Source organism: Hemiscyllium ocellatum (genome assembly GCF_020745735.1).
Source record: "Hemiscyllium ocellatum isolate sHemOce1 chromosome 27 unlocalized genomic scaffold, sHemOce1.pat.X.cur. SUPER_27_unloc_8, whole genome shotgun sequence".
Taxonomy (NCBI): domain Eukaryota; kingdom Metazoa; phylum Chordata; class Chondrichthyes; order Orectolobiformes; family Hemiscylliidae; genus Hemiscyllium; species Hemiscyllium ocellatum.
The window spans coordinates 337767-349827 of NW_026867517.1; positions in this window are offsets into that span (position 1 = coordinate 337767).

Genomic DNA, 12061 nt, shown 5'->3' on the forward strand with positions numbered 1-12061 from the left:
GGCTGATCAATCCACCACCGCAGTTCCTCCTCGCTGCATTGTCAAAGCTACCCTTAATTCACCAACCATGCAAAAGCCCATCCAACTGTGTCTTCAATATACTGAAATAGCCTCTACTGCTTCACTGGGCACAGAATTCCATAGATTCACTACTCTCCAGGAAAAACAGTTCCTCCTAATCTTTGTTTGAAAGCTACTCCCTAATCTTGAGGTCTAGTCTCACCCAACAGCAACAAATTCCCACTTTCCACCACAATCCGGGATAGACGGACTCACTCAGTTGTTTGCTCTTAAATGAAAGATTTCACTGTTACAACTTCTGCTCCAAGTCAGGGCAAACATCTTTGACACTTGTGAATTATTCTCCTCTCACCTCAATATGCACCGTCTAGTTTTGGACTGCACCATCCTGGGGAAAAGATCTTGGATATTCACCCTATCCATGCCCGTTACAAATGTCAATAAGGTCACCCATCAGTCTCTGATGCTCCAGGGAAAATATCCCTGGCCTATTCTGCCTCTCCCAGTAGTTCAAACCCTCCAACTCTGGCAACAGCCTTGTAAATCTTTTCCAACCTCTTTCAAAGTTTCACAACATCTTTCCTATATCAAGGAGACCAGAATTTAATGCAGTGTTCCAAAAGTGGCCAACCAATTTCGTGTACAATTGCCGCATGACCTCCCAACTCCCATACTCAATGTTCTGACCAATAAAGGAAAGCATACCAAACGCCTTCTTTACTATCCTAGCTACCCAAGACTCCACTTTCAAGGAATTATGAACCTGCACTCCAAGGTCTTTGTTCAGCAACACTCCCCTTAACTGTGTCAGTTCTGCCTGGATTGCTTGACCAAAATGCAACTCCTCACATTTGTCTAAATTAAACTTAATCTCCCACTCCTCGGCCCAATGACCCATCTGCTCAATTCCCATTTATAGCAAACTCTCTTTCCTCTCTTATTGCCTAGAAGCTGAAAATCTCCATTCCACACACCCCCTCCATTCTCACTTTGCTGAACCTAATTCCTGCTGCATCTCATCCTGAAGGGTCTGGTTCATGCTGATACACAGGCCCACACTCTAATTGAAACATACAGAATACTGAATGGCCTGGACAGACTGGACGTTGGGAAGATGTTTCCATTGGTAGGAGAGACAAGAACCTGAAGGCACAGCCTTAGAGTAAAGGGAAGGCCTTTTGGAACAGAGATAAGGAGAAACTTCTTCAACCAGAAAGTGGTGAATCTTTGGAATTCATTGCCACAGAAGGCTGTAAATGACATGTCATTGAGAATATTTAAGACGGAGGTAGACAGGTTCTTGAGTATCAAGGGGATCAAGGGTTATGGGGAGAAAGCGGGAGAATGGGGCTGAGAAACTTATCAGCTGCGATTATGTGCTATCAGCAGACTTAATGGGCTGAATGGCCTAATCTCAGCTCCTATGTCTTATGTTCTCTTGCTGTCCTGGACACAGAGGGTGAGAATTGGGAGCAGGACTAGGACATTTGGTCTTTCGAGCCTGGACCAGTATTGCACAGATCATAACTGGATATGAAAATACCTACATTGTGGTGGATAGGCTGGGACATTTTTCATTGGAGCATAGGAGGTTGAGAGGTGACCTTACTGAGGTTGATTAAATCATAACAGATATAGCTAACGTGAATGGCAGGTGTCCTTTCCCTTGGGTGGGGGTTTCAAGATGAGGGAGCAAATTTTGAAGGAGAGAGGAGAAAGATTTGAAAGACATGAGGGACACTATTTTTCATTTTACACAGAGAGTGGTTCATGTGTGGAATCAATGTTCAGAGGAAGGGGTGGATGCAGGTGCAGTTATAGCATTTAAAGGACATTTGGATAAGTATCTGAATAGGAAAGATTCAGAGGATATGGACCAAATACTGGCAGTTGGGACTAGTTTAGTTTGAGAACATAGTCAGCATGGACTGGTTGGACACTGTGCTGTCTGACACTGGAACAGTTCTATACTGGTCTTGAAACCATTTTCTTGACATCCCCCATAAACATCCATTTCATTGTTGTTCAAAATATCAGATGAACTCAGCAGTGAATACGTTCAATGACCCCCTAACTGCAGGAAGACATCCCCACTTCTGATCTCAATTCCTCTTGCTAATATACAACTTGCCTTACTGATTGCTTGCTGCACCTGTCTGACAACTGGCAGAGACTGGTGCAGAAGGACACTGAGGTCCCATTGTACATCTACACACCATCCTTGATGAAGGGCTTGTGCCCAGAACATCAACTCTCATGCTGCCTGACTAGCTGTACTTTTCGTATAAAAAGTGAGGTCTGCAGATGCTGGAGATCAGAGCTGAAAATGTGTTGCTGGTTAAAGCGCAGCAGGTCAGGCAGCATCCAAGGAACAGGAAATTCGACGTTTCGGGCAAAAGCCCTTCATCCGATGAAGGGCTTTGCCCAAAACGTCGAATTCCTTGTTCCTTGGATGCTGCCTGACCTGCTGCGCTTTAACCAGCAACACATTTTTAGCTGTACTTTTCCAATGCCACACTGCGACTCTGATCTTCAGCATCTGCAATCCTCACTTTCTCCACATCCCAATGTATCACATTTAAAAACGCACCTCCTTTCAGCTTTTTTTGCCACAACAAAGGCTATAGCTTCACATTGAGGTACTGCATTTGCCATGTGTTTGCCAACTGTGACACAGACCTTGTCTGTTAGAAATGAAAATTCACTTCTAAATAATCGCTCTGGACAAATTCAAGAGAACAAAGATTTTATTAACAAATTCTGCAGAATTGGACGCCTTCCCAAAGAAAAGCGTACCCAAGCATTACAGCGATCTTTCTTATATAGCAATTTAGAGCCTCCCCTATGGCCCCTAGAGGTCACGAGGGTCATTGCTTTACAATGATCTCATTTCTTACAGAGAAAGCATATGATCATGTCCTCATTGTCTTGAACTCCAGCCGCATAACCCACTTCCCTGTCTAATGATATTTTCAGCCCTTGAACTTAGCAACCGTCTCGCACCTTGTACTCTTATCTGGTTGTTTTTGCACCATATTAGCAGAAGTATTGTCTCGCTCAAGGTTTCGTTATTTTTCAAAGCTGACCCCTTGCCCCCAGCTAGCTTGTTTTTCTTACTAACTGCTTACATTGCAATACTGATCGTTAGAAGATCAATCTTTACGTAAATTAGCCCAAACGTTAACATTTCCTTAAAATAAAACAGCCAGTATATATAAAATAAAGTAGCAAGACATACCACATATTTAGTTTGGTTGTATATTAAATGTCTAGGGTACCATGCACATCTTAATAGCTTCTTGTTGCATAATAAAGCAAATCTAAATCTCACATTGTCCAACATTTCCAGAGTCTGTCTGCACCCCAGAGAATCACTCCCTTTCCTTTCAGCTGCTGCAAATCAACACTACATGAACAGGGATATCGGCTGGGAGCTGGCAAGCAGGACTAGATTCGGTTGCAATATCTGGCCGACATGGACGCGTTGGACCGAAGGGTCTGTTTCCGTACTGTCCATCTCTATGACTATAATTGAACACCAAAATGAAAACTAAGTGGAAAAGGGGGTGAGAAAAGAAAGTGCTGTACTCACAGATGTTTGACAGAAGGAAGTTACAGTCTGGGGTGAAGCTCAATCTTCACAGCAGCGACAAAAGCTTATTCTCCTCCTTCTGCATTCAGACAATAGGGGTGCTCTAACTGGCAGGAGGACCAATCTCCATGCGGTCCTCCAGGCTTTACCATTGGTCCATCGAGAGGAAGTCGCGTGCCGTTCTTCGGACTTCGAGGAGCATGCGTACTACTTTGCTGACACCGGTGAGCATGCGCCTTCCTCGCTGACACCTCGGAGCATGCGCAGTGTGCGCTTTGGTGACTACTGTTACTGACAGATGTAAAGAATCTAAAGGCCAAAAGGAGAAAAAAATGGCTGGAGCCACAATTTTATTTTTCCCTGTGGATCGACGTTGTATTCTTTTTGCATTTTGTCTGGCTGCTCAACTTTTGTAAGTCTTTTCACCAGGGCAAATGAAGTTGTGAACTGGAGTGCATCGGTTTAAGGTGAGGGGAGAAAGATTTAAGAATTCTCTATTCCTGAGATGCTGCCTAACCTGCTGTGCTTTGACCAGCAACACATTTGCAGCTGTGATCTCCAGCATCTGCAGACCTCATTTTTTACTAAATGGTCCGAAGAGGCAACTTTTTCGCACAGAGGGTGGTGTGTGTACGGAATGAATTGCCAGGCGAAGTGGTGGAGGCTGGTGCATTTACAATGTTTAATAGGAATCTGGATAGGTATATGAATAGGAAGGGTTTAGAGGGATATGGTTAGATTAAGTTAAATTCCCTACAGTGTGGAAACAGGCCCTTCAGCCCAACCAGTCCACACCAACCCTCCGAAGAGTAACCCACCCAAACCCATTTCTCTCTGTCTAATGCACCTAACACAATGGGGAATTTAACATGGACAATTCACCTGACCTGCACATTCTTGTACTGTGGGAGGAAACCGGAGCACTCTGAGGAAACCCACGCAGACACGGAGAACGTGCAAATTCCACACTGACAGTCACCCGAGGCTGGAATCGAACCTGGAACTTTGGTGCTGTGAAGCAGCAGTGCTAACTACTGAGACACCGTGCTGTCATTCAAGTAAATTTCTCCCCGGGGGGAGGAGGGACAATCAAGAGTCAACCATACTGCTGTGGGTCTGAAGTCACATGTAGGCCAGACTGGGTAAAGAATGCAGCTAGGACAACTGAGTGAATCCTTTCCCACAACGGCAATTTCCTTCCCTAAAAAGGATATGAGTGAATCAGATGTCTTTTACCCCCACCAATTCAAAAGATCACATTAGTTTTGGTTCCTTCATATATAAATCCCACAACTTTTTGAAAGTTACATTCTCAAGATAGCTTTAACAATAGGTGCCATCTCAGCTCAGATAATGCATTGAAAGTATGAGGTTAAAGTCTGTGTTCCAATATTTCCATCCTACCCATGCCCCTTATTTTATAATCCCCTATAAGGTCACCCCTCAGCCTCCGACGCTCCAGGGAAAACAGCCCCAGACTTTTCAGCCTCTCAATATAGCTCAAATCCTCCAACCTTGGTAACATTCTTGTAAATCTTTTCTGAATCATTTCAAGTTTTATAACATTTTTTCCAATAGGAAGGACACCAGAATTGCATGCAATATTCCAAAAGTGGCCTAACCAACGTCCTGTACAGCTGCAACACGATCTCCCAAATCCTATACTGAATGCTCTGACCAAAAAAGGAAGGCATAACAAACATGTTCTTCATTATCTTATCTACCTGTTTCAAAGGGAGACTCCCTCCCTCTGGGCAACATCTGGGAACAAAGCAATGTTTCCCTCTTTCCATTCCTTATCCGGAGGGGAGGTGGGGGAGGGGTTTGGACTCGCCCACACTGGGGAAACAACATCAGTATTCATCCTATACATACCACTCATGATTTTTTAACCTCTATAAGGTCACCCCTCAACGTTTGATGCTTCAGAGAAAACCGGTCCCAGCCTATTCATCCTCTCTCTTTACCTCAAACCCTTCAACCCTGGCAACAGCCTTGTAAACTTTTTCTGAATCGTTTAAGTGTTAAATCCTTCCCAAAGCAGAGAGACTGGAGCTGAACATAGTATTCCAGAAATGGCCTCATCAGTTTGGGATATCTGGTCGGCATGGACGTGTTGGACTGAAAGGTCTGTTTCTGTGCAGTGGAGTTTTATGGCTCTATGGTAGGGACATAACCCATGTCTACAGTCCCCCCTCCATCCTGCCACTTGTTGTGTGGTTCAAACCATGGATCTCAGTTGGTCACCAGACTCTGACAATGTCCAAATACCTTGAGGCATTTCTCACATAAGCTACCAGGATTGTAGCCGCAGTAAGAAACTTTATTTTTCCTAATTTTAATTGTCCAAACTTCAGTACTGGAAGAGCTCTCTCTTTTACTCATTTAATCATCCTGACAGCCTCACTGGGAAGGGAGAAAGTGGAGCCGATCTTTACACGGGGCAGATTTTGTCACAGACTCAGAGGAGGCGAGGACTGCAGATACTAGAAAGTCAGTGTCAAAAAGTATGGCACTGGAATGTGATGAAGGGCTTATGCTCGAAACATCAACTCTCCTGCCCCTCGGATGCTGCCTGACCTGCTGTACTTCTTATAGTGCCACACTTTCCAACTCAGATTTTGTCAAAGAGTCAAACATTTCAGGTATATACCTCCTGATGTCACTGCATGTTCCAAATCCTTAAGAGACTCTTAATAGATGCTCAACTGACCAGTGAATGTGTGCTATCTTGAATACTAATACAAGTCACATCTACATAAAATGTTTAAAAACTCTCTACTCAATGTGGCTGAAGAGGTGTCTCATCAGATGGGACGACCGACTGAAGGCCTTCCCACACATTGAGCAGGTAAATGGCCTTTCCCCGGTGTGAACACACTGGTGTATCTGTGGGGCGGAGGAATCTGTGCTGTCTGCAGATGGAGCAGGAGAACGGCTTCTCGCTGGTGTGAATGTGCTGGTGAGTTAGCAGAGAAGTTGAATGGGTGAAGTCCTTCTCACACACTGAGCAAATTAATGGCTTCTCCCCAGTGTGAACCTGCCGGTGAGTCACTAGTTGGATAGGTGAACGAATGCCTTCCCATACACTGAGCAGGTGAATGGCGTCTCCCCGGTGTGACCACGATGATGGGAATCAAGCAGACACAGGAATTTGAATTCTTTCCTGCAATCCTCACATTTCCATGGTTTCTCCATCACGTGGAAGTCCTGGTCTCTCTCCAGGTTTGAAAGACCACTCACACATGGAATGTGTTCTGTCTCTTGTCACTGCAAATGGGATGTTGCTATTTCAGGCTGTGTATCCGCTTAGAGCTCTTCCCACAGTCAGTTCACTGGGACACTCTCACTCAGGTCTGTGTGCCTCAGTCTCACTGATGTTTGAAACCTTTTGAAGCAGACAGGGCAGCAGAGAAATAATAAATCCTGACAGATTCAAAGGCTGATGATGATTGTCTCTATCAGATCTTGTTTTGATATTTCTGGCTGCAATTCCTTCCCTTTCTCATATCCTGTAAAAGGAGATTACAGGAAGCATCACCATCTGCACAGGATAGAAATTCAAAACAGACAATTCTGGTTCCTGTGGAACCCTCGGTCTGAATATCGTGCATAGGTTGAAGCACTTTATCCATATCTGCCCTGTCAAGATCCCACAGGATGTTTATAAAACCTTTGACCAAAATAATCCATTCAGCCCATTGAATCTGCTTCACCATTTATTAGCATAATATCTAATATTATAATCCAAAAATCCACATTCATGCCTTATTATTGAGTCCCTTATTGACTAAAATTCTGCCCACCATCTGCCTTGACTATACTGAGTGATAGAACTTCAATAGCCCTGTAATTCATTACCCACTGAGAGAAGATATCCACCTCATCTCCATAATAAATATGCAAACACTTAAGATTAGAGGCTATTCCTTCTGGTCTGAGACTCTCCCACAAATGAACACTACCTTTTTGGCAACTAACCTTTCAGGCCCACTAAGATTCTGATATTTATTCATTAAGATCTCTCATTCTTCCAAACTCGAAAGAATGCTCAACTAAGCTACTCAACATTGCATCATTAGCAAACACGTCAATTCCCAGGATTAATTTTGAGAACGCTCTCTCAGCAGCTTCCAATGTTTCTGTCATCTCCTCTACTTCGAGGGACCAGAGTGCAAAACACACAAGTTACAGCATAATAAAAGAATGATAAATAATACACATTTTTCTAGCAGCAATTCGAAGTTGTGCAAAAAATTTCAGATAGAAAAAGAATCCAATCATACAGTGTTAAGGAGTCAGATGGCTTGGGGGAAGAAACTGTTGCACAGTCTGGTCGTGAGAGACTGAATTGGGAGGGGGAGGGGTTGGAGTTCCTCGCTGCCACATAATTTTGCGCCTCAAACTATTCATAAAAAGTTGTTCAACTCATCCAGCAGTGGGGAGGCACCACCAGCACAACCAGGCAATGCTGGTCGGTGGTTAGTGATGGCCTGGATGCCCTTCCACACGCTCAGTTTATCACTGCTGTCCTGAAAGTGGCTGTGTATTTTCTGTGTGTATGCACATTTTGACTCTTTGATGCCCGGGTCAGGTTGGCCCTCAATGTTGTTAGGCCCGCCTTGTCATCTGCTACGAAGGTAGAATCACAGGTCCTCAGCACTGCACAAACCTTTGCAGTCATTCATGGTTTCTGGTTGGGGCAACAAGTGATGGTCTTGGACACAATTTCACCGTCAATACACTTGCTAATGTAGGAAATCGCTGACACCATGTACTCCTCTAAATTGATGGAATCGCTATCATTTGTGGCCTCCCTGAACACCCACCAGTCAATGCGCTCAAAACAGTCTTGAAGTGCAGAAATGGCTCCACCTGGCCAGGTTTTACCTGCTTCAGAAGCGGTCTGACACGCCGGTATACTGGGATTAGCATAACAGAGATGTGGTCTGAGGAGCTGAGGTAGGGCAGGGATATCAGTTTAACCCCAGAATGAAAAAAGACATTGAAAAGGATGGGAAGGGTGTAGAAAGGAAGTGCCATACTCACAGCTGTTGGACAGAGGAAGTTGCAGTCTAGGGTGAAGCTCTATCTTCATTCAGAGAAGTAGTAGCAACTTCCCCAGCTCATTTAGACCATAGGTGAGCTCTGATTGGCAGGAGGACCAGACTCCTTTCTGGTTCTCCAGGGTTTGCAATTGGTCAGTCGCCAAGTATGGTTCATGTCATTGTGCGACGTACGGGCCGTTGGCCAAAAGGACTTGGAACACAGCGACATCACCGGTCGGCGCTGCGATTCCTATTGGCTCCTTCACGACGCCCCGCCCTCCATCGTGAACGTCACAACGCGGGACGAAGCCAGTTTCAGAGGGAAACTCCCTCCCTCTGGGAAACATCTGGGAGCAAATCAATGTCTACCCTTTCCATTCCTCATCCTGGCCTGGAGACGGGGAATGAGAGGGGGAGGGGTAAAGCTATTCAATACAGCAGCTGGAAAAAGAGGAAGTGAATCAAATAGAAGGGATTTCAGATTCTCACTGTCTCTCAAGGCTTTCAGATCCGCAAGGCATTTATCAGGACTGGAACTTGAGAAGGGACAGAGATCTATCTAGTGTTATTAAATGGTTATATATTCAATATGCTACCCTCCGAGATTCAAATACAATTATCTGTTGTATTTTTGTCCTTTAGCTATGTCATATACTTCCAATTATAGAATTATTGAAGGGAACAGTAAGTGACCATTGGACAGAGACCTCCCAATTCATATACTCAATGCTCTGACCAATATAGGGCTACTTTCTCTGGAGTGTCAGAAGGTGAAGGGTGACATTATACAGGTTTATAAAATAATGAGGGGCATGGATAGAGGAAATAGACAAGGTTTTTTTTTCCCCTGGATGGGGGAGTCCAGAACTAGCAGGCATAAGTTTACAGTGAGAAAAGGGACCTAAGGGGCAACTTTTTCACGCAGAGGGTGGCGCATGTATGGAATGCGCTATTAAAGGAACTGATGGAGGCTGCTACAATGACAACATTCAAAATGGCATCTGTATGGGTGTATGACTAGGAAGGGTTCGAGAGATATGGGCCAAGTGCTGGCGAATGGGACTAGTTAAGGTTTGGATGTCTAGTCAGCATGGACAATTTGGAATGAATGGTCTGTTTCCGTATGTACGTCTCCATGATTCTAAGGCTCTATGATTCTCCCGAGAGCTCAAACCCTCCAAGCCTGGCAATATCCTCGCACATCTTTTCTGAACCCTTTCAACTCTAACATCCTTCTGATAGCAAGAAGGCCAGAATTGAACACAATATTTCAGAAGTGGCCACACCAATTTGGGATAACTGGTCAGCATGGATGAGTTGGACGGAAAGGTCTGTTTCCATGCGGTCAGGTTCTATGACTCTATGGTAGGGATATAACCCATGTCTGCATTCTCTTCTCCATCCTGCCATTTGTGGTGTGGCTTAGACTCTGGGAACATCAGTGGGCCACACAGACCATGACAATTTCAAAAATACCTCCAAAAGCCACCAGGATTGTAAGACATTATCAGAAACTCTCATTTTTCCAATTTGTTCAACCTTCAGTAATGTACAAGCATTCTCTGTTTCCCATGTTATCGTCCTGACAGCCTCCTGGGGAAGGGACAAACTGGAGCCAATCTTTCCATGGGATAGATTTCTTCACAGAGTCAAACATGACAGGTATATATCTCCCGACTCCGCTGCATGTTCCAAATCAGTAAGTGTATCTTAATAGGTGCTCAACTGACCAGTGAATGTAAGCACTCTTGAGTATTAATAGTCGAGAGTGCGTTGCTGGAAAAGGACAGCAGGTCAGGCAGCATCCCAGGAGCAGGAGAATCGATGTTTTGGGCATATGCCCTTCATCAGGATCGATGTTCAGGCAGAAGCCCTTCATCAAAATCAGCTATTCCTCAGAACTGCCTACGGGACCATCTGATCTCACATGGACTCCGGACCACGTTCAGCCCAACACAGTTTGAACCTGATCAGGATACCCAGTACACCTACAAATTCGAAACCTTCAGCAACAATTCTCTTTCCGGATCCTCTGCTCCATGCTATCAGCCATGCACCGCCACCTACTCTACCTGCAGTCAGTCCTGCTTCAGCAATACTCACCTTCATCTTGAATACTAATACAAGTCACACCCACAAAGAATCCAAACGTGCTCTGCTTGGTGTGACTGGATTGGTGTCTGAGCAGATGGGATGACTGACTAAATCCCTTTCCGCACGTGGAGCAGGTGAAAGGCCTTTCCCCAGTGTGAACCCGCTGGTGTCTCTGCAACTGGAATAATCTGTGAATCCCTTACCATACACAGACCAGGAGAACGGTCTATCCTCAGTGTGGATGCACCTGTGCACCAGCAGGATGGATGAATGGCTAAACCCTTTCCCACAGACGAAGCAGGTGAACAGCCTCTCCCTGGTGTGAATGTGCCGGTTTGTCTGCAGGTCAGAGGAGTTAGTGGATCCCTTCCCACACTTGGACCGAGTGAATGACCTCTCCCCGGTGTGAACCTGCTGGTGGGTCACCAGGGTGGATAAGTGAATGAACCCCTTCCTGCACATGGAGCAGGAGAACAGTCTCTCCCTGGTGTGAACCCGAAGGTGCATAAGCAGGGCAGACAAATTAATGAATACCTTCATGCAGACAGAGCAGGAAGATGGTCTCTTCCCTGGTATGGACCTATTGGTGGATCAGCAAGGCAGATGACTGGGTGAATCCGTTCATGCACTTAGAGCAGGCTAACGGCCTTTCTCCGGTGTGAGCCGGCTGGTGGGTCACCAGGGTGATAAATAAATGAACTCCTTCCCACACACGAAGCAGATGAAAGGTCTTTTCCTCGTGAAACTCTACCGGTGGATCACCAGGGTGGATAAATGAATGAAGCCCTTGCTGCAAATGGAACAGGCGAAAGGCTGCTCCCCAGTGTGATCATGGCAATGACGTTCAAGCAAATATGGAATTTTGAATTCCCTCCCACAGTCCTCATATTTCCACGGTTTCTCTATGATGTGGGAATCCATGTCTCTGTCCAGCTTTGACAACTGTTTGAAGGACCACTCACACATGGAACGTGTTAAATCTCTTGCCACTGCCATTCATCAGGCTTACTTTCCAATTAAGAAGATCATGCATGTCCTGCTGTAGTGTTAACTTCATTTGCTACCTGCACTCAATAACCTTTCATTCCCTGTCACTCAAAATTCAGTTCAATTCAGCCTTAAATACATTCAAAGAGCCTGTCGCTATTACTCTCTGTGTGAGAGCATTGCAATAAAGAAGAGAGAATAAATTCCTCATTCTGCCTGATATGGGAAAGCCCTTATTTACAATCTGTGGTCATCGAGTTCTAGATTCTCTGACAAGGAAGCATTTTATTGGCATCTATCCTGACAAGCCTCCCCTCCT